Genomic DNA, 22,754 nt, shown 5'->3' on the forward strand with positions numbered 1-22,754 from the left:
CGGATCAAACCAGACCAGACCGGATAAAACCAGATGAAACCAGACCAGACCGAATCAAACCAGGCGAAACCAGACCAGATCGGATCAAACCAGATGAAACCAAACCTGACTGGATCAAACCAGACCAGACCAGATTGAACCAGACCAGACCGGATCAAACCAGATCAGACCGGATCAAACCAGACCAGACTGGATCAAATCAGACCAGACCGGATCGAACCAGACCAGACCTTATCAAACCAGATCAGACCAGATCAAAGCAGACCAGAGCAGATCAAACCACACCAGACCGGTTCAAACCAGACAAAACCAGACCAGACCGGATCAAACCAGACCAGACCGGATCAAACCGGATTAAACCAACTCAGACGGGACCGGATCAAACCAGATCAAACCAGACCAGACCAGATTAAACCAGATGAAACCAGACCATACCAGATCCAGACCGGATAAAACCAGATGACACTAGACCAGACCGGATCAAACCAGACGAAACCAGACCAGACCGGATCAAACCAGACCAGAACAGATCAAACCAGACGACACCAGACCAGACCGGAACAAACCAGACGAAACCAGACCAGACCGGATCAAACCAGATCAGACCGGATCAAAGCAGACCAGAGCGGATCAAACCAGACCAGACCGGATCAAACCGGATTAAACCAAACCAGACGGGACTAGATCAAACTGGATCAAACCAGACCAAACCAGATTAAACCAGATGAAACCAGACCAGAACACATCCAGACCGGATCAAACCAGTCGAAACCAGACCAGACCGGATCCAGACCGGATCAAACCAGACGAAACCAGACCAGACCGGATCCAACCAGACGAAACCAGACCAGACCAAATCAAACCAGACCAGACCGGATCCAACCAGAAGAAACCAGACCAGACCGGATCAAACCAGATGATACCAGACAAGACCAGATCAAACCAGACGAAACCAGACCAGAGCGGATCAAACCAGACGAAGCCAGACCAGACTGGATCAAACCAGAGGAAACCAGAGCAGACTGGATCAAACCAGATCAGATCGGATAAAACCAGACCAGACCGGATCAAACCAGACGAAACCAAACCAGACCGGATCAAACCACAGGAAACCAGACCAGACCGCATCAAACCAGACCAGACCGGATCAAACCAGACGAAACGAGACCAGACCGGATCAAACCAGACGAAACCAGACCAGACCGGATCAAACCAGAGGAAACCAGACCAGACTGGATCCAACGAGATCAGACCGGATTAAACCAGACCAGACCGGATCGAACCAGACCAGACCGGATCAAACCAGATCAGACCGGATCAAAGCAGACCAGAGCGGATCAAACCAGACCAGACTGGATCAAACCAGACAAAACCAGACCAGACCGGATCAAACCAGACCAGACCGGATCAAACCAGACCAGATCGAATCACAACAGTTCAGACCGGATCAAACCAGACCAGAGCGGATCAGACCAGATCAAACCAGACGAAACCAGACCAGACCGGATCAAACCAGACGAAACCAGATCAGACCGGATCAAACCAGACGAAACCAGATCAGACCGGATCAAACCAGACCAGAGCGGATCAAACCAGACGAAACCAGACGAAACCAGACCAGACCGGATCAAACCAGATGAGACCAGATCAAACCAGAAGAAACCAGAGCAGACCGGATCAACCTGACGAAACCAGACAAGATCAAACAGACCAGACCGGATCAAACCAGATGCAACCAGACCAGACCGGATCAAACCAGATCAGACCGGATCAAACAAGAACAGACCGGATCAAACCAGACGAAACCAGACCAGACTGGATCAAAACAGACAAGACCGGATCAAACCAGATGAAACCAACCAGACCGGATTAAACCAGATGAAACCAGACCAGACCGGATCAAACCAGACCAGACCGGATCAAACCAGACCAGAGTGGATCAGACCTGATCAAACCAGATGAAACCAGAACAGACCGGATCAAACCAGAGGAAACCAGAACAGACCGGATCAAACCACACGAATCCAGAACAGACCGGATCAAACCAGACGAAACCAGAACAGCCTGGATCAAACCAGACGAAACCAGGCCATACCGGATCAAACCAGACCAGACTGGATCAAACCAGACCAGACCAGATCAAACCAGACCAGATCAAACCAGACGAGACCAGACCAGACCACACCAGACTAGTCCAGATCAAACCAGACGAGACCATACCAGACCAGACCAGACCAGACTAGACCAGATCAAACCAGACCAGACCAGAGCAGACCAGACTAGACAGGATCAAACCAGATGAAACCAGACCAGACAAGATCAAACCAGACCAGACCAGATCAAACCAGACCAGATCAAACCTGTCCAGATGAAACCAGACCAGATCAAACCAGATGAAACCACACCAGACCAGATCATACCAGCCTAGACCAGATCAAAGCAGACCAGACCAGATCAAACCAGACGAAACCAGACCAGACCAGATCAAACCAGGCCAGAACAGATCAAACCAGAACACATCAAACCAGAAGAAACCAGACCAGACCAGATTAAACCAGACCAGACCAGATCAAACCACACCAGACCAGAGTAGACCAGATCAAACCAGACCAGACCAGACCAGAACAAACCAGACTAGACAGAATCAAACCAGATGAAACCAGACCAGACCAGATCAAACCAGACCAGACCAGATCAAACCAGATGAAACCAGACCAGACCAGATCAAACCAGACCAGACCAGATCAAACCAGACTGGACCAGATCAAACCAGACCAGACCATACTAGACCAGATCAAACCAGATGAGACCAGACCAGACCAGACTAGACCAGATCAAACCAGACCAGACCAGAGCAGACCAGACTAGACAGGATCAAAGCAGACAAAACCAGACCAGACAAGATCAAACCAGACCAGACCAGATCAAACCAGACCAGATCAAACCAGACCAGATCAGATCAAACTAGACCAGATCAAACCAGACGAAACAGACCAGACCAGATCAAACCAGACCAGACCAGATCAAACCACATTGGACCAGACTAGACCAGATCAAACCAGACCAGACCAGATCAAACCAGACCAGACCAGATCAAACCAGACCAGATCAAACCAGACCAGATCAAACCAGACCAGACCAGATCAAGCTAGACCAGATCAAACCAGACGAAACAGACCAGACCAGATCAAACCAGACCAGACCAGATCAAACCACATCGGACCAGACTAGACCAGATCAAACCAGACCAGACCAGATCAAACCAGACCAGACCAGATCAAACCAGACCAGACCAGACTAGACCAGATCAAACCAGACGAGACCAGACCAGAGCAGACTAGACCAGATCAAACCAGACCAGACCAGACCAGAACAGACCAGAGTAGACAGGATCAAAGCAGATGAAACCAGACCAGACAAGATCAAACCAGACCAGACCAGATCAAACTAGACCAGATCAAACCAGACGAAACAGACCAGACCAGATCAAACCAGACCAGATCAAACCAGACCAGACCAGATCAAACCAGACGAAACCAGACCAGACCAGATCAAACCACATCGGACCAGACTAGACCAGATCAAACCAGACGAGACCAGACCAGACCAGACTAGACAGGATCAAACCGGACGAAACCAGACCAGACCAGATCAAACCAGACCAGACCAGATCAAACCAGACCAGATTAAACCAGACCAGACCAGACTAGACCAGATCAAACCAGACAAGACCAGACCAACCAGACCAGACTAGACCAGATCAAACCAGACGATACCAGACCAGACCAGGACAGACCAGACTAGACAAGATCAAACCAGACAAAACCAGACCAGACCAGATCAAACCAGACCAGACCAGGTCAAACCAGACCAGACCAGATCAAACCAGACCAGACCAGAGTAGACCAGATCAAACCAGAGGAGACCAGACCAGAGCAGAACAGACCAGACTAGACAGGATCAAACCAGACAAAACCAGACCAGACCAGATCAAACCAAACCAGACCAGATCAAACTAGACTAGACCAGACTAGACCAGATCAAACCAGACGAGACCAGACCAGACCAGAACAGACCAGACTAGAAAGGATCAAACCAGACGAAACCAGACTAGACCACAGCAGTTGGGTGCAGTATTCTATATATGCTGATCAAGTCAATGCTGTTAATTGTGTTGTTTAAATATTCCATATGCTTACTTAGCTTACTTACTAATTGCTTTTCTTCTTATTCTATCAGACACTGAAGGAAGTATGTTAGAAAGGCCCACTACATTGTAAGTGTGTATATTCCTCATTGTGATTCTGTCGATTCTTGATTTATATATTTTATACCTATATTATTAGGTGCACACAGATTTATAATTAGTATATCAACCTGTGGGTGAATATTTATCACTATAAAGTGATCATCTTTATTTCTAGATGCTTTTTGCATTAAAATATGCTTTATATGAAATCATTAATTAGACCAAGTTTCTTTGGTTAGTGTATTTGTCTGGTTTATAATTTTCTATCTTTTTACTTTCAATCTTTCTAAATCTTTGTATTTTAGAGATGCCTCTTATAAGCAGCATGCTCTTTTGTTTAAAATCCAGTCTGACAATCTTTATCTTCCAATTACAGCTCTTTGTCCATTTACGTTTAATGTAATTATTGGTGTATGTTTCAATCTACTGTCTTACTTATTTGCTTCATCTGTTATATATTTTTTCTCTTTCTCTCTCTCTGTCCTTTCTTTCCTTCTTTTGACTTGATTTTTTTTTTATTATTCCACTTCCCCCACTACCCTCAACTTCATTAACTTGGGAGTTAAACACTTTTTTTATTTTTTTACTATTTACTTAGTGATTACCTTAGACTAGCACTGTCCAATAGCAATATAATGCATGCTGCAAATATAATAATATAATCTGTGAGCCATATATGTAATTTTAAATTTTCTAATAGCCAAGTAAATAAAGAAAAGAAAAAAAGTGAACTTAATTTTAATAATACAATTAATTTATCAAAATATAATCATTTCAACATGTAATCAATATAACATTAATAATGGTATCATTTTCCTTTCTTTTCTTCTTCTTTTTTTCTTTTCTTGCCCTAAGTCTTTGAAATCTGGTGTATATTTTACATTTACAGTATATCTGAAGTAGGACTGATCACATTTCTAAGTGCCAATAGCCACATGTGGCTAAGGGCTACCATAGTTAACAAAACAACCTTGTAATACAATATGCATCCTCAACTTATCAAAGTCTAATATAAATGTAGTACTTTTACCTTACCTCTTCTCAGACATTCAAGGAGCTCAGAATATTTTTATTTTATTTAATTGTCTCCCCAAATTATATAATTATTGCTTAAAGTAGCATATTCATTTGAATTTTTCCAAATATTTACTATTTTCATTGATTCTGAATCTGTCTGCCATTTAGGCTTATTTTCTTTGCACCTGAAAAATACCTTTTCACATTTCTTTAAGTGTGTTTAATTTTCTCAACTTTTGTTAAAAGTTCTGTATTTCACTCTAATTATTAAAGAATGGTTTCAAAAGGTAGGTCAGTAGTTATTATTTATTGCTTTCAGCACTATAATTTCACTGTCTTCTTGCTTTCATTGCTTCTGTTAAAAAGTCAGCTATTAGTCTAATTATTCTATATATTTTCTCCTAACCTATCTTCCAGTTCAATAATTCTCTCTTTGTCTAATCTGCTGAAACTTACCCACTGAATTTTTAATTGAGTTATTGTGTTTTTCTGTTCTAAAATTCCCATATGATACTTTCTGAAAGATTGCAATTTCCTGCTGAATTCTCATTTTGCCTTCTATTTTCTTTAACACATTAAGGTATAGAGTGCTCACAAATTTTAAAATGTGTATAACTTCATGACTTGGTTCCTCTGTGAGTCTGTTTTTGTTGTCAATTATTTCTCGTGTTTTGGGTGGGGTTTTTCTGTTTCGTTTTTAAGTTTGGGTTTTTTTTTTTTTTTTTTTTTTTTTAATGGAGTGCTGGGTGGTTGTATAAAAAACATTTTCGAAACAAGTTGAGGTCTGAGATTATGCTACCTTCCTTCAGAGGTGATTTACATTTGCTTCTGGTAGGTGACTGGAGCATTAACAATCCTGGATCACTTTAACCTAATTTCAGAGATTAAGATGTGAAGCAGGGCTTCCACCATGGGAAATGGGGGCATATTTTAAATTCACCTTTCTTCTGGTATGGTATAGCCTTGTTGGCTTCCACTGCTAAATATTGGGGATTTACTAGTGTGCTCCCATCCTTAGCAGGCCTGGTCTCTAACTTCAGAGCCTCCTTACACAGAAACTGTCAAAAATTCTGCCCAAAATTTCAGCTCCTTGGCTTTCCAGCTGCCTTCTCACCACCCCTCCCACTCCTTCTACCACTACCCAGGAAGATGAGGAACAAGATGCCAATGTTTACCGATCAGGGTGACCCTTTTTATTTTTGGGTTCTGGATCCACACAGGAGGCACAGTTCAGCATCCTCAGGACACTTAAGTTTCTGATAGTAATAATCTGGGTTTCTCTTTTTTATATGGAATACCTACTTACCTTCTGCTTCACTTAAAATATTTCTTCAACTTTCTAGGTCTCAATTATAGTTGCCTATGCATTTTTGTAGAGTTGATTTTATAGAGAAAGAGATAGATTTGCATAAGATATTATTCTTTCTCCTTTTGGCTTATAACAATGAAATCCACAACCCTAGCTTCCTAATCAGTCTCAGAGTCTATGAATTTCCAGGGTCCCTCTCATCCTGGGATAGTCATGGGATACTTCTGCCAACTGGGTGGATATAGTTATATTTCCTATACAATGACAAATGCCCAAAGCTTGTTTCTAGATAATTCAGTCACCAGGCATGGGTAAAGGTGATGAAAAATTATGAGATGAAAAGTGACTATAGCCCAGGGATTAGGATGCTGGCCATATAACTGAGTCTTCCTCAGGGAGAGGCTCTGTGGACAAGAATGTAACACTTGTCTGTTTCCCTCCTGTCAAAGACAGGATAGGGGCATAAGTAAAAATACGTGAAACCTGAATCCCATCACTCACCAAGTTCTCCTCCTGTGTGGTCTGGGCACAGTTCTTTCCTGATATAGCCTTTTATGAAAACAGAAAGTCCGGGCTTGGTAGCTCATGCTTATAATCCCAGCACTTTGGGAGGCCAAGGTGGGTGGATCCTTTGAGCCCAGGTATTCAAGACCAGCCTGGGCAACATGGCAAGATCTTATCTCTATAAAAAATTTAAAAATTACCCAGGGCATGGTGGCACACACCTGTAGTCCTAGCTACTCAGGAGGCTGAGGTGGGAGGATTCCTTGAGCCTAGGAGGCAGAGGTTGCAGTGAACCAAGATTGCACCACTGCACTCCAGCCTGGGCAACAGAGTGAGACCATCTCAAAAAAAAAAAAAAATAAAAGAAGGAAAGGACCAAGACCACATTGTCCCTTGAGGGCCCTCTCTGTACCCTCTTCTCAGGCCCTAACTGGCCCTGGACATGCTTCCCTTGGCCCTGATCCTTTGTCTTTGGTCTGTTTTCTTTTCTGTCCTTTTGTGGGTACTCACATCAAATCTAGATGCTGCCCAGCTCTTCAGCTTTCCTCAATGCTTCCCAGGGAAACACACTATTCCTCTTTGTTTTCAAGGTTTCATACAGGGGAACAAAAAAAGTGGGGATTGTAACAAAGTTTACAGCATTCATATAGTACTGATTCCCAAACCCTTGCTCCTTACTGCACATGAGACAGTATAGGAAACCCAGGTATTCATGTGCTTGTTTTAACATCTCAGGGCTGATGCATCTATTTCCTTCCAGAGGAAGCCAGAAACCTCAAGATTAGCTGTGACAGCTAGCATCAGGTGGAGGGACAAGTCCCACTAGGACTTCCTGGCAGACCAGGTTCTCCTGGACTTCACCTACCTATCTATGTGTCCACCATGGCACTGTGTCATAGCCGTGGCAAGACATTCAAAAGGAGATTTTAGTTTATTTCCCTTTATTACAAGAAGGATGACTTTTCTTTGGCTAGCTCACATGATGGACAGCCTAATACAAGATCAATACAACAAAGAGGGTGTTCTGGAGATGCAGGTTTAAAAAGCCATAAAATGGGCCGGGCGCAGTGGCTCGCACCTGTAATCCCGGCACTTTGGGAGGCCAAGGCAGGTGGATAATTTGAAGTCAGGAGTTTGAGAACAGCCTGGCCAACATGGCAAAACTGAAAATACAAAAATTAGCCGGGCATGGTGGCACACACCTGTAATCCCAGCTACTCAGGAGGCTAAGGCAGGAGAATTGCTTGAACCAGGAGGCAGAGGCTGCAGTGAGCTGAGATTGCGAGATTGCTGCGCCCACTGCACTTCAGCCTGGGTGACAGAGTGATACTCTGATACTCCGATACTCCGTCTCAAACAAACAAACAAGTCATAAAAAGGAGCATCTGAAAGACTTGAATGGAATGCAAGGTAGCTCTGGGACTCCTCAGAACTTTAGTGACATTCACTCTGGGCTGGTCTCTCCAGTTTGGCTAACTTTTTTATGCTCTAATTGTTCTTGTTACTACCATTTTTTTTCGTGATTTCTATTGTCTTTGCTTTCTCTGCCTTGTAACATTAATGGCTTCATAATTTTGGCTGGTCATGACCACTATGACCCCTCACGCGTCTATGCATATGATCCTCAGCTCTGCCACTCTCTGTTCAATCATCTCCATTTACCACAATTCAAACCTGAATTGTTTATGTGTATGGACTGGATTTTTCAAATATCCTATTATCATTTTTCTGTCTCCTTGATCCATGAGTGTCTGAAATAGGTGTAAATGTAGAATTATCTACTTTGTAATTCTATCAGCCTTTTTATTTTTATATTTTGAAGTTTTGTTGCATACATACAAATTCCCAAGTATTATAGCATCTTAAAGTAGTGTTCCTTTCATTGGTTTATAACTAGAGTTGGCAAAGTTTTTCTATAAAGAGCCAGGTAGTAAATGGTTTAGGCTTTGACAACCATTCAGTGTCTGTCACAACTACTCAACCCTGTCATTGTAGCTCAAAAGCAACCACAGACTATATGTAAACAAAGGGGAGTGATTGTGTTCCAATAAGACGTTATTTCTAAAAACAGCTGGTGGGTTCAGCTGGCCTGCAGGCCATAGTTTGCTGATTCCTTCATTCCTTTTAAGGTTTAAATTAGATTTTGTTGTGATAGTTTTCTTTGGTTGGAAATTTGCCTGATATATCTTTTTTCTATCCTTTTGTTTTCAAACTTTCTGTGTTACTTTGTTTTAGATATACACCTTATGAACATTATATAGATCTATTAAATGTAATCTATCAAACTGCTTTTTAATTATCAAGTTTAGCTCATTGAACTTATTGTGATTACTGATCTATTTGGACTTATTTTCATCCTCATTCTGAAGATTCAGGTCTGTCCCACCACTGGGAGGGTAGGCTAGACTTCAAATTCAAGACACAACAGACTTTAATCTAGCACTAAGTTTCCTTAGCCCTGTAGAAGATACAGGTCAGGAAATCAGCTTCTCTCTCCTCAGGAATCCCAGCAACTACTCAGAATGCAGATTCTGATTCCTCCCTAATGCTACTTCCACCCACAAGGGGCAGGGAGGGGTGCAAACATCCACCAGGAATGAGGTCCAAGTGTGTGCAGTTCCCCTTGCCACAGGGAACCACTGCCTCATTTTTCCACTGGTCTTTTCTATCATGCTAGTCACACAGGCACATCATCAGCATTACAACTTACAGCTCTCGCAGTTCAGAGGCTTCACAGTAACAGTGACAGAAAACTGACCCCCAGGACATGGCCTTTCTGTCAAGCACACACAAGGCACACAAGAGAAAACCAAGGCCAAGGTCTAACCGATCCAATCAAGCCACTTCAGACTGATTGTTTATTACTCACATAGACAGAGAAAGGAAGATTAGTCGAAAGTGCCAGCTCCCTGTGGTTCTTTTCTCACATAGCAAAAGGAACAACACAAAAGGGGATTGATGACTAGAAGGCAAGTCGTGGAATACCCTGTGGCTGTTGAGCCAATTCTAGACTGCGGCTATGTAGTTTTATATTCTGTAGTTCTATTCTGAGGGGCACGAGGCAGAAAGCCCCACACCTCATCAGGACTAGGGAGGAGATAGAAAACTGTCTCATGACAGCCTCCCAAAGGAGACAAGGGCCTCAGAGCATGCCTTACAAGCCTCTCATCCTCTTCCATTCCAGGGTGGATCAAGAAGTGTTCTGCCAAGACTCAGATTAGCTGTGGTTCAAGCCTTCGCCTTTGCAGTGGGTGTAGATATATGCAAGGTTGCCGTGGTAAAGTCATTCCCCTACAACTCCATCCTTTGACATTCATGTATCCTACTAAGATTTCTCAGGACCCTGGGTCACCCCATCAGATACCCCAATTCATTGTACAGATTAGGGCTTGAATAAGTGCATTTTGTTCGTTATAGACAACGAGGTGTATGACCATAACAATGATTCTTAATACAGTGATCAGGCCGACTTAGAGTACTGACTGCAGCCAGGCTTTCCATCTGGAGCCAGGCTAGCGAAATATGTCATGAATCCAGATGCAGCAAGAGGTGTTGGCACAGACCCCCACCTCAACTGGCCAGCAGGAAGCCCAGGACAACACCATCGCCCATCTATACTACAAAGTTTAGAACAACCATAGACTTAAAAAAAAATACAAAAGAATCTAATAATAACAAAATGAGGCTAAAGGGAATCATATCAGTGTCCAAAAAGGTTAATCTTGTTTTGTCATCTCCAGTGGAGGCTGTTTCTTTCTGGCTGTTGGGAGGTTTCGAGAGTTTTTATTTATTTTATTTATTTTTTATTTTTTATTTTTTTGAGACGGAGTCTCGCTCTGTCGCCCAGGCTGGAGTGCAGTGGCCGGATCTCAGTTCACTGCAAGCTCCGCCTCCCGGGTTTATGCCATTATCCTGCCTCAGCCTCCCGAGCAGCTGGGACTACAGGCGCCTGCCACCTCGCCCAGCTAGTTTTTTGTATTTTTTAGTAGAGACCAGGTTTCACCGTGTTAGCCGGGATGGTCTCCATCTCCTGACCTCGTGATCCGCCCGTCTCAGCCTCCCAAAGTGCTGGGATTACAGGCTTGGGCCACCGCGCCCGGCAAGAGTTTTTAGATTAAGATTCTTCAATGAGAGTGGTGGTTGCAGTTAAGTGGGGCACGATGCCCTACAGACAGCAGCTGGGAGAGATCTATGGTCCCTTCCTCCACCTCTGACGTCCAGGGTCTAAAGTGCTCTCTCATTCAGCTTAGTTCAGCCAGAATCCAATTCAGCATGTTCTCCCCTCTGTACTCCATACTATCCTACAACATCTTCCACCTCATGACAGGTGGGCTGCAGCAGAACCACCTTAGGCATTGTTACCTCATATTGATGATCTGACTCTTTCCAAGAAAACCTGAAAATCACCTTTAGAAGCAGGGAAGGATGCAGGAAAGGCCTAGGCCTGCTTTTGCCCTTGACTCACAGGGTCCTTCCTCACTGCTGGAAAATCTTCAAATATTCTCTCTAGGAATTTCACACCTGTAGGCCACATCTTTCTGACTCCAGTCCCTATCCCTCTCCCTCTCCCTTACTCTGTTCTGCTGTACCAGCCTCCTCCGCATTCTTCAAACATGCTGGGCATGTTCCTGCTTCGGAGCCTTGATGACTGTCTCCCAGATGGCTGCTCAACCTTCTCTCTCTCTCCTTCACCTCTCAGTGAAGCTTTCTCTCACTACAGATAAAGTCAAGACCTCCTCTCCATGCCAGAATACTCTATCTCCCTTCCCTGTTTGATTTTTCCCTGTAATAAGTATTATCATCTCAACATTCTCTGTATCACTGCTCTTTAAGTTCAGGAATCTTGCCTGTCCTTTTCACTGTTGGGAGCCCCGCCCCTATAACAGTGTCTGGCACACAGTGGGTGCTCAATAAATAAGCATTGAGTGAATACATTTGGCCTAAGCCAGTTAAATAAACCTCACCCACACCCTCTGCACAGACTACTCAGCCTTAGGTCACAGACAAATGCCTGCCCTTGGCCACAGGGCCTAGTCATGGATTTCAAGCTACACTAAGCTCAAAACTTTTGTTCAAAGATTTGTTCATTGATTCAAAAATTATTGAACCAGTGCTATGTGCCAGGTACTGTTATTGGTATTTATTAAAGAAAAGAATAAAACAGGCAAAGCCCTCCCCACATAAAGGTCACATTCTGGTAAAAGAGGCCAATATATGTGCTTTCCATGCATTGGGAGAGATGATCATTTGTGACTGTGTTGCACTGACAAAGTATTTATGGATTGCGTTGTTTAGTTATAACAATGCTAAGCCTTACCAGCATAGGCAAGGGGACTAAAAAGATTTCCACAAAAACCCCTAGGCAAAACGCACAAGAAATCCTGGTGCTGATATTTTTCTCTCCCCTAGAGGGAGCTCATCATCAGTCAAATTAAGATGCCGTGGAAATGCTTTTAGAAAACAGATGTTTTGAAATGTTTCCTTCTTTATGTGATTCTGTTGCCAAAAGGCACGTGGCTCACTCATAACAACTCTCTCAGCCGAACACTTAAAACTTTGGAGATAGAATTTCCTCACCTACTTATTACTTACAAAATCATTGTATTGGTTTTGGACCCATTTGTTAAAAATGTAAAAATGCAACAACTTCTGACTGATTTATAGAACAACTGATTATCATTAGGGAATATGAAATTTTTTTCACCAGACGTCAATAAAAACCTTTGCTTAATTGGTGGATGCAACTGGAAAGTGAATGTCTTGAGTTGGAAGGCAGAACCAATCACGCCATCTTCCCTCTGCATTGCAGGTCTTTGTGAGGGTCTTTTCCAGTTTCGAAAGCCATTACAACCAACACCCAGGAACTGAGTTTAAACTTCAGACCAACAGGTCACTGTAGGACAAAAGGTTAAACCCTGACTCTCCCATGCCTCCTCCCTCCCCAACAAAAAACATAAGAAGAAAAACTAACCACCTAGTCAAAAAACATCAACAGACGGTTCATAGAAAACAAAACAGCTGGAGAAAGAAAGACTCTGAACATATGCAAGCATGCTCAACTTACCCATAAAAAAAAAAAATAAAGAAGCAGATTGATAACAAGTCCTTTGTGTTGGCAAGGATAGAGAGAAACAGGCAGTATTATATGTTGCTGGTCAAAATGTAAACTGGCAAAATTTCTTTGGATAGCAATTTGACAATAGTCATCAAAACTGAAAATGCACAGACCCCTTGATCCAGCAATTCTGCTGTAGGAATTTTTCTAACAAAAAATTCCCAAAAGTTGGCACCCTCAATACTGAAAGAAGATTAGAACAGTGCAAGAAGAGAAAACTATCAGCCAATCTGATTTAGGAACACAGGTATAAATATCAACAAACTGAATCCAATGGTGATTTCAAATAATGCTTGAATGAGTAGGATTTATTCCACAAATGCAAATATATTAGTCATTGATCTTAACTACAAACATAAACAGATTCATATTTATTTAAGCAAAATAGAAGTGTATTGAAACAATATTTAGTAGCTCACCAAATTGTCAGAAAGCCCAGGGACCAGGCTTAGAAAACAGGCAGATCAAAGAGAAGTTATGCACCCAGAACCACAGAAAGCATCATACCACAGAACCAGTCTGCTGAGGATTCCAGCACCAACACAGGGGGTGCTATCCTCATTCTCTGGATCCCAAACTGCAGACTGAAAATTCTCAGCACACAAATTTGATTGGCCAAACCTGGTCACATGTCTGTCCCAGCAGCCAGGGGAGCTGGGAAAGTGAGAAACTGGCATTTTCAGCTCTATAATTAGAGGCAGGCTGTTTCCTACACAGATAGATAAGAAGGCGAGTCCCCAGACATGGGGAAGGGAATCAGGTGTGTTTGGGCTCAGAAAACAACACCCCAAAGTATAACTCTTTGGCATACTAAGCACCTTGAATGAAAGGCCTCCCAAGCTGCCTCAGCATCAAGATCTCTGATCTTCCCTTGTTTCTCCCCTCCAAGTGCAGGAAGGGACTCTTCTCTGAAGTTCTTTTATCTGAGTGAAGTTCTGTTAAAGAAACACAATTGCCTTCAATCCACTGTTTGAAATCAAATTAAAAAAGGATAATTACTCACTGAAGAAGAAATTAAAGATCATCTGCATGAGCAGACTTTTCATCTGTTCTGAGAGCTGTCACCAAGAGACTTCATCTGCATAATAAGACAACCTTTGGCCGGTCACGGTGGCTCACTTCCTGTAATCCCAGCACTTTGGGAGGCCAAGACAGGAAGATCACAAGGTCAGGAGTTCAAGATCAGATTGACCAACATGGTGAAACCCCATCTCTACTAAAAATACAAAAATTAGCCAGGAGTGGTGGCACGTGCCTGAAATCCCAGCTACTCAGGAAGCTGAGGCAGGAGAATCACTTGAACCTGGGAGGCAGAGGTTGCAGTGAGCTGAGATAGCACCACTGCACTCCAGCCTGGGCGACAGAGCAAGACTGTGTCTCAAAAAAAAAAAACCAGAAAAAAACCCCCCACAACCTTTGTTTGCAATGCAGTTCCACCCCGCACCTTCCTACAACTTATCACTACCCCTATCAGAGCCTAGAAGAACTTTGCCTTCAACTATTGTTTGTGCTTCAGGCTCATTTATCCTTCTAGTCTGAAATGATATAGAACTGTACCCAAATATTATGCTAATGCCAATTTTCTAGTTTGATGTAGTGTTATGTAAGATGTAAACATACCCAGGACTTCCTGGTATTAACTTTGTAATTTTTTATGAATCTATTACTATTTCAAAATTAAATGTGAAAAATCACACATTTCACTGTTTACCGTATTACCCAATGGACTGCTTTGGAAACTGCCATGACAAATATATACATAGGATATATTTGCACATTGGGGAAATTTTGTTTGTTTGTAGAAGAAGGCAAATAATTAATATTTGTTTTGTATATTTTTATATTCAACACATGATGTTGAGCAACATAATGTTTTATCTGAGAAATATTGGTCTAGTACTAACAATCAAATGGTATTTGCGTCTTCTATTTTTTTTGTACAGAATTAATATGGGCATGTGTTGCTGTGAAAAGAGCATAGAATTATTATGGTATTCAGTGGTACACACATTTTTAAATTATCAATCTTCCATTAATTAACCATATGTGTGACTTGTGGCAAATTGCTTAACATCTAGAAAAATTAGTTTCTTTTAAACAAAATAAAATGAAAATGTAAAACTCATTTATTTTACTTAACATAATATCTACCATGTCTATCCTCACAAATAGCACAATTTAATTATTTTATATGGCTGAATAGTATACTATTGTGTATATAGCTCACATTTTCTTTATCCATTCTTCCATTGTTGAACACCTAGGTTGATTCCATTTGTTGGCTATTAGAAATCATGCTGCAATAAACAGGGGTTACAAATATCTCTCTTTGGTATACTGACTTGACTTCCTTTTGGAAATATGCCTCATGTTAATTGAAATAGGCCAGACACAGAAACACATAAACTGCATGATCTTACTCATAAGTGAAATCTGGAAAAAAAAAAAAAAAAAAGAGCTAGTATCATAGAGGTAGATAGTAGAAGAGTGTTTACTAGAGACTGGGGAGGGGAGAGAAGAGGGAAAATGGGTAGAGGTTGGTCAACAGGTACAAAGTTACAATGAGATAAGAAGAACTTTTGCTATTTTATTGCAGAGTGACTATGCTTAACAAGTAAGGTGCTATATATTACAAAAGGGCTAGAAGATATGGTTTTGAATGTTCTTGCCACAAAGAAATGATAAAGGCATGAAGTGATAGATATACTAACTATCCCGATTGTATCATTATACCACATGGATATGTTTCAAAATGTCAAATTATACTCAATAAATATATAACATCACAATGTGTCAACTAAAATAAAACTGGGTAAGAATAGATCTCTATAAATTTCAGGTTTTGTTTTAAGAATTTTCTCAAGATTTTATGGATGTAAGTACTATGAAAAGACCAAGAATTACATACCTACAAGGTAGTATCATTCAAGCAATGTTTTAGTGTAATTTCTTTCTTTCTTTTTTTTTTTTTTTTTATTATACTTTAAGTCCTAGGGTACATGTGCTCAATGTGCAGGTTTGTTTATATATATATATATATATATATATATATACACACACACACACACACACACACACACACACACACACACATGTGCCATGCTCGTGTGCTGCACCCATTAACTCGTCATTTACATTAGGTATATCTCCTAATGCTATCCCTCCCCACTACCCCCTCCCCACAATAGGAGCCGGTGTGTGATGGTAACCTTTATGTGTCCAAGTGATCTCATTGTTCAATTCCCACCTATGAGTGAGAACATGTAGTATTTGTTTTTTTTTTTTTTCTGTTCTTGCGATAGTTTGCTGAGAATGATGGTTTCCAGCTTTATCCATGTCCCTACAAAAGACACAGACTCATCCTTTTTTATGGCTGCATAGTATTCCATGGTGTATATGTGCCACATTTTCTTAATCCAGCCTGTCACTGATGGACATTTGGGTTGCTTCCAAGTCTTTGCTATTGTGAATAGTGCCACAATAAACATACATGTGCATGTGTCCTTATAGCAGCATGACTTATAATCCTTGGGGTATATACCCAGAAATGGGATGGCTAGGTCAAATGGTATTTCTAGTTCTAGATCCTTGAGGAATCGCCACACTGTCTTCCACAATGGTTGAACTAATTTACTACAGTCCCACCAACAGTGTAAAAATGTTCCTATTTCTCCACATCCTCTCCAGCACCTGTTGTTTCCTGATTTTTTAATGATTGCCATTCTAATTGGTGTGAGATGGTATCTCATTGTGGTTTTGATTTGCATGTATTTGATGGCGAGTGATGATGAGCATTTTTTCATGTGTCTGTTGGCTGTATGAATGTCTTCTTTTGAGAAGTGTCTGTTCATATCCTTTGCCCACTTTTCCATGGGATTGTTTTCTTCTTGTAAAATTGATTGAGTTATTTATAGGTTCTGGATATTAGCTGTTTGTTAGATGAGTAGATTGCAAAAATTTTCTCCCATTCTCTAGGTTGCCTTTTCACTCTGATGGTAGTTTCTTTTGCTGTGCAGAAGCTCTTTAGTTTAATTAGATCCCATTTCGCCATTTTGGCTTTTGTTGCCGTCGCTTTTGGTGTTTTAGACATGAAGTCCTTGCACATGCCTATGTCCTGAATGGTATTACTAGGTTTTCATCTAGGGTTTTTTATGGTTTTAGGTCTAACATTTAAGTCTCTAATCCACTTTGAATTAATTTTTGTGTAAGGAGTAAGGAAAGGATCCAGTTTCAGCTTTCTACTTATGGCTAGCCAATTTTCCCAGCATCATTTATTAAATAGGGAATCCTTCCCAGTTTCTTGTTTTTGTCAGGTTTGTAAAAGATCAGATGGCTGTAGATGTGTGGTATTATTTCTGATGGTTCTGTTCTGTTCCATTGGTCTATATCTCTGTTTTGGTACCAGTACCATGCTGTTTTGGTTAGTGTAGCCTTGTAGTATAGCTTGAAGTCAGGTAGTGTGATGCCTCCAGCTTTGTCCCTTTGGCTTAGGATTGTCTTGGCAATGTGGGGTCTTTTTTGGTTCCATATGAACTTTAAAGTAGTTTTTTTTTCCAATTCTGTGAAGAAAGTCATTGGTAGCTTAATGGGGATGGCATTGAATCTATAAATTACCTCGGGCAGTATGGCCATTTTCAAAATATTGATTCTTCCTATTCATGAGCATGGTATGTTTTTCCATTTGTTTGTGTCCTTCTTTATTTTGCTGAGCAGTGGTTTGTAGTTCTCCTTGAAGAGGTCCTTTACATCCCTTGTAAGTTGGATTCCTAGGTATTTTATTATCTTTGAAGCTATTGTGAATGGGAGTTCATTCATCACTTGGCTCTCTGTTTGTCTGTTACCGGTGTATAAGAATGCTTGTGATTTTTGCACATTAATTTTGTGTCCTGAGACTTTGCTGAAGTTGCTTATCAGTTTAAGGAGATTTTGGGCTGAGACAATGGGGTTTTCTAAATATACAATCATGTCATCTGCAAACAGAGACGATTTGACTTCTTCTTTTCCTAATTGAATACCCTTGATTTCTTTCTCTTGCCTGATTGCCCTGGCCAGAACTTCCAACACTACGTTTAATAGGAGTGGTGAGAGAGGGCATACCTGTCTTGTGCCAGTTTTCAAGGGGAATGCTTCCAATTTTTGTCCATTCAGTATGATATTGGCTGTGGGTTTGTTATAAATAGCTCTTATTATTTTGAGATATGTTCCATCAATACCAAATTTATTGAAGGTTTTTATCATGAAGGGCTGTTGAATTTTGTCAAAGGCCTTTTCTGCATCTATTGAGATAATCATGGGTTTTTGTCTTTGGTTCTGTTTATATGCTGGATATGTTTATTGATTTGCATATGTTGAACCAGCTTTGCATCCAAGGGATGAAGCCCATTTGATCATGGTGGATAAGCTTTTTGATGTGCTGCTGGATTCAGTTTGCCAGTATTTTATTGAGGAATTTTGCATCAATGTTCATCAGGGATTTTTGTCTAAAATTCTCTTTTGTTGTATCTCTGTCAGGCTTCGGTATCAGGATGATGTTGGCCTCATAAAATGGGTTAGGGAGGATTCCCTCTTTTTCTACTGATAGAAATAGTTTCAGAAGGAATGGTACCAACTCCTCCTTGTACTTCTGGAAGAATTCGGCTGTGAATCCGTCTGGTCCTGGACATTTTTGGTTGGTAGGCTATTAATTATTGCCTCAATTTCAGAGCCTACTATTAGTCTATTCAGGGATCCAACTTCTTCCTGGTTTAGTCTTGGGAGAGTGTAAGTGTCCAGGAAATTATCCATTTCTTCTAGGTTTTCTAGCTTATTTGCATAGAGGCATTTATAGAATTCTCTGATGGTAGTTTGCATTTCTGTGGGGTCGGTGGTGATATCCTCTTTATCATTTTTTATTGTGTCTATTTGATTTTTCTCTCTTTTCTTCTTTATTAGTCTTGCTAGCAGTCTATCAATTTTGTTGATCTTTTCAGAAAACCAGCTCCTGGATTCATTGATTTTTTGGAGGGTTTTTGTGTCTCTATCTCCTTCAGTTCTGCTCTGATCTTAGTTATTTCTTGCCTTCTGCTAGCTTTTGAATGTGTTTGCTCTTGCTTCTCTAGTTCTTTTAATTGTGATGTTAGGGTGTCAATTTTAGATCTTTCCTGTTTTCTCTTGTAGGCATTTAGTGCTATAAATTTTCTTCTACACATTGCTTTAAATGTGTCCCAGAGATTCTGGTATGTTGTATCTTTGTTGCCATTGGTTTCAAAGAACATCTTTATTTCTGCCTTCATTTTGTTATGTACCCAGTAGTCATTCAGGAGCAGGTTGTTCAGTTTCCATGTAGTTGAGCAGTTTTGCTTGAGTTTCTTAGTCCTGAGTTCTACTTTGATTGCACTGTGGTCTGAGAGACAGTTTGTTATACTTTCTGTTCTTTTTCATTTACTAAGGAGTGCTTTACTTCCAACTATGTGGTCAATTTTGGAATAAGTGTGATGTGGTGCTGAGAAGAATGTATATTCTGTTGATTTGGGGTGGAGAGTTCTGTAGATGTATATTAGGTCCACTTGGTGAAGAGTTCAAATCCTGAATATCCTTGTTAACTTTCTGTCTCATTGATCTGTCTAATGTTGACAGTGGTGTGTTAAAGTCTCTCATTTTTATTGTATGGGAGTTTAAGTCTCTTTGTAAGTCTCTAAGGACTTGCTTTATGAATCTGGGTGCTCCTGTATTGGGTGCATATATATTTAGGACAGTCAGCTCTTCCTGATGAATTGATCTATTTACCATTATATAATGGCCTTCTTTGTCTCTTTCGATCTTTGATGGTGTAAAGTCTGTTTTATCAGAGGCTAGGATTACAACCCCTGCTTTTTTTTGTTTTCCATTTGCTTGGTAGATCTTCCTCCATCCCTTTATTTTGAACCTATGTGTGTCTCTGCATGTGAGATGGGTCTCCTGAATGCAGCAAGCTGATGGGTCTTGACTCTTTATCCAATTTGCCAGTCTGTGTCTTTTAATTGGACCATTTAGTCCATTTACATTTAAGGTTAATATTGTTATGTATGAACTTGATCCTGTCATTATGATATTAGCTGGATATTTTGCTCACTAGTTAATGCAGTTTCTTCCTAGCATTGATGAATTTTACATTTTGACATGTTTTTGCAATGGCTGGTAACTGTTCTTCCTCTCCATGTTTAGTGCTTCCTTCAGGATCTCTTGTAGGACAGGCCTGGTGGTGACAAAATCTCTCAGCATTTGATTGTCTGTAAAGGATTTTATTCCTCCTTCACTGATGAAACTTACTTTAGCTGGATATGAAATTCTGGTTTGAAAATTCTTTAAGAATGTTGAATATTGGCCCCCACTCTCTTCTGGCTTGGAGAGTTTCTGCTGAGAGATCTGCTGTTAGTCTGATGGGCTTCCCTTTGTGTGTAACCTAACCTTTCTCTCTGGCTGCCCTTAGCATTTTTTCCTTCATTTCAACTTTGGTGAATCTGACAATTATGTGTCTTGGAGTTGCTCTTCTTGAGGAATATCTTTGTGGTGGTCTCTGTATTTCCTGAATTTTAATGTTGGCCTACCTTACTAGGTTGGGGAAGTTCTCCTGGATGATATCTTACAGAGTGTTTCCCAGCTTGGTTCCATTTTCCCCGTCACTTTCAGGCACACCAATCAGACATAGATTTGGTCTTTTCACATAATCCCATATTTCTTGGAGGCTCTGTTCATTTATTTTTACTCTTTTTTCTCCACACTTCTATTCTCACTTCATTTCATTCATTTGATCTTTAATCAAATGATACTCTTTCTTCCAGTTGATTGAGTTGGCTACTGAAGCTTGTGCACTTGTCATGTAGTTCTCGTGTTATGGTTTTCATCTCTATCAGTTTTTTTTTAAGGTCTTCTCTGCATTGATTATTCTAGTTATCCTTTCATCCATTCTTTTTTCAAGGTTCTGAGTTTCTTTGCGCTGGTTACATAGTTCCTCCTTTAGCTCTGAGAAGTTTGATCGACTGAAGCCTTCTTCTCTCAACTCGTCAAAGTCATTCTCCATCCAGCTTTGTTCCATTGCTGGCAATGAGCTGTGTTCCCTTGGAGGGGGAGATGTGCTCTGATTTTTTGAATTTCCAGTTTTTCTGCACTGCTTTTTCCCCATCTTTGTGGTTTTATCTACCTTTGGTCTTTGATGATGGTGACTGTACTGATGGGGTTTTGGTGTGGGTGTCCTTTCTGTTTGTTAGCTTTCCTTCTAACAGTCAGGACCCTCAGCTGTATATCTTTTAGAGTTTGCTTGAGGTCCACTCCAGACCCTGTTTGCCTGGGTATCAGCAGTGGAGGCTGCAGAATATAGAATATTGCTGAGCAGCCAATGTTGCTGTCTGATTCTGGCTCTGGAAGCTTCATCTCAGAGGTGTACCCTGCCGTGTGAGGTGTCAGTCTCCACCTAGTGGGTGATGTCTCCCAGTTAGGCTACTCAGGATTCAGGGACCCGCTTGAGCATGAAGTCTGTCCATTCTCAGATTTCAAGCCTCCGTGCTGGGAGATCCACTGCTGTCTTCAAAGCTGTCAGACAGGGGCATTTACCTCTGCCAAGGTTTCTGCTGCTTTTTGTTTAGCTATGCCCTGTCCCCAGAGGAGGAGTCTACACAGGCAGGCCAGCCTCCTTGACCTGTGGTGGGCTCCACCCAGTTTGAACTTCCTGGAGGCTTTATTTACCTACTTAAGGCCAGCAATGTTGGGCACCTCTCCCCCAGCCTCACTGCCGCCTTGCAGTCAGATCTCAGACTGCTGTGGTAGCAATGAGGGAGGCTCCTTGGGCATGGGACCCTCTGGTCCAGGTGTAGGATATAATCTCCTGGTTTGCCGTTTGCTAGGACTCTTGGTAAAGTGCAGTATTACGGTGGGAGTTACCCGATTTTCCAGGTGTTGTGTGTCTCAATTTCCTTTGGCTAGGAAAAGGAATTCCCTTCCCCCTGTGCTTCTCAGGTGAGGTGATGCCTCGCCCTACTTCACCTCTTGCTGGATGGGCTGCACCCGCGGACCAGCGCCAACTGTCCGACACGCCCCAGTGAGATGAACCCAGTACCTCAGTTGAAAATGCAGAAATCACTCATCTTCTGTGTTGCTCATGCTGGGAGCTGGAGGCCTGAGCTGTTCCTATTTGGCCATCTTGAGTGCGCCCCCCCAGTGTAATTTCAAGTAATATTTATGTCTAATTAAGTACCACTAAATATCTAATCAAATATCATCAATATTTGATTATTTAAAAGGAATACATTATGGCAGTGTATCATAACATGGAGAAATACATATTTACTCTTTGTATCATCAAAATAAATACTTATATATTAATAAATATCCCCAAAGTAAAGGTTGAGTTGTTTTCAAATAATACTGTCTATGTTGTGGTGGCTGAACATTTTATACTGCCTTTATACCTGTCTGTTTCAGAAACTGACACACAATCCAAAATCCAAATGGATTAATATTACATAATCTAAGCAGTGTTTTCTGGCTAGCAATTTGTCATAAATAACTTAATATTTTGTAGATAAGTATTTCTTTATGCTCCTGTT

The 22,754-nt window shown here is 41.3% G+C and overlaps 1 protein-coding gene across 4 annotated transcripts in view; it reads left to right on the forward strand.

Annotated features, from left to right (window-relative positions):
- EYS (eyes shut homolog) overlaps positions 1 to 22,754 on the forward strand; it is a 1,930,870-nt gene that overhangs the window by 90,782 nt on the left and 1,817,334 nt on the right. The gene's annotated exons all lie outside the window — the stretch shown is intronic.

Source organism: Rhinopithecus roxellana, chromosome 4 (assembly GCF_007565055.1).
Source record: "Rhinopithecus roxellana isolate Shanxi Qingling chromosome 4, ASM756505v1, whole genome shotgun sequence".
Classification (NCBI taxonomy): Eukaryota; Metazoa; Chordata; class Mammalia; order Primates; family Cercopithecidae; genus Rhinopithecus; species Rhinopithecus roxellana.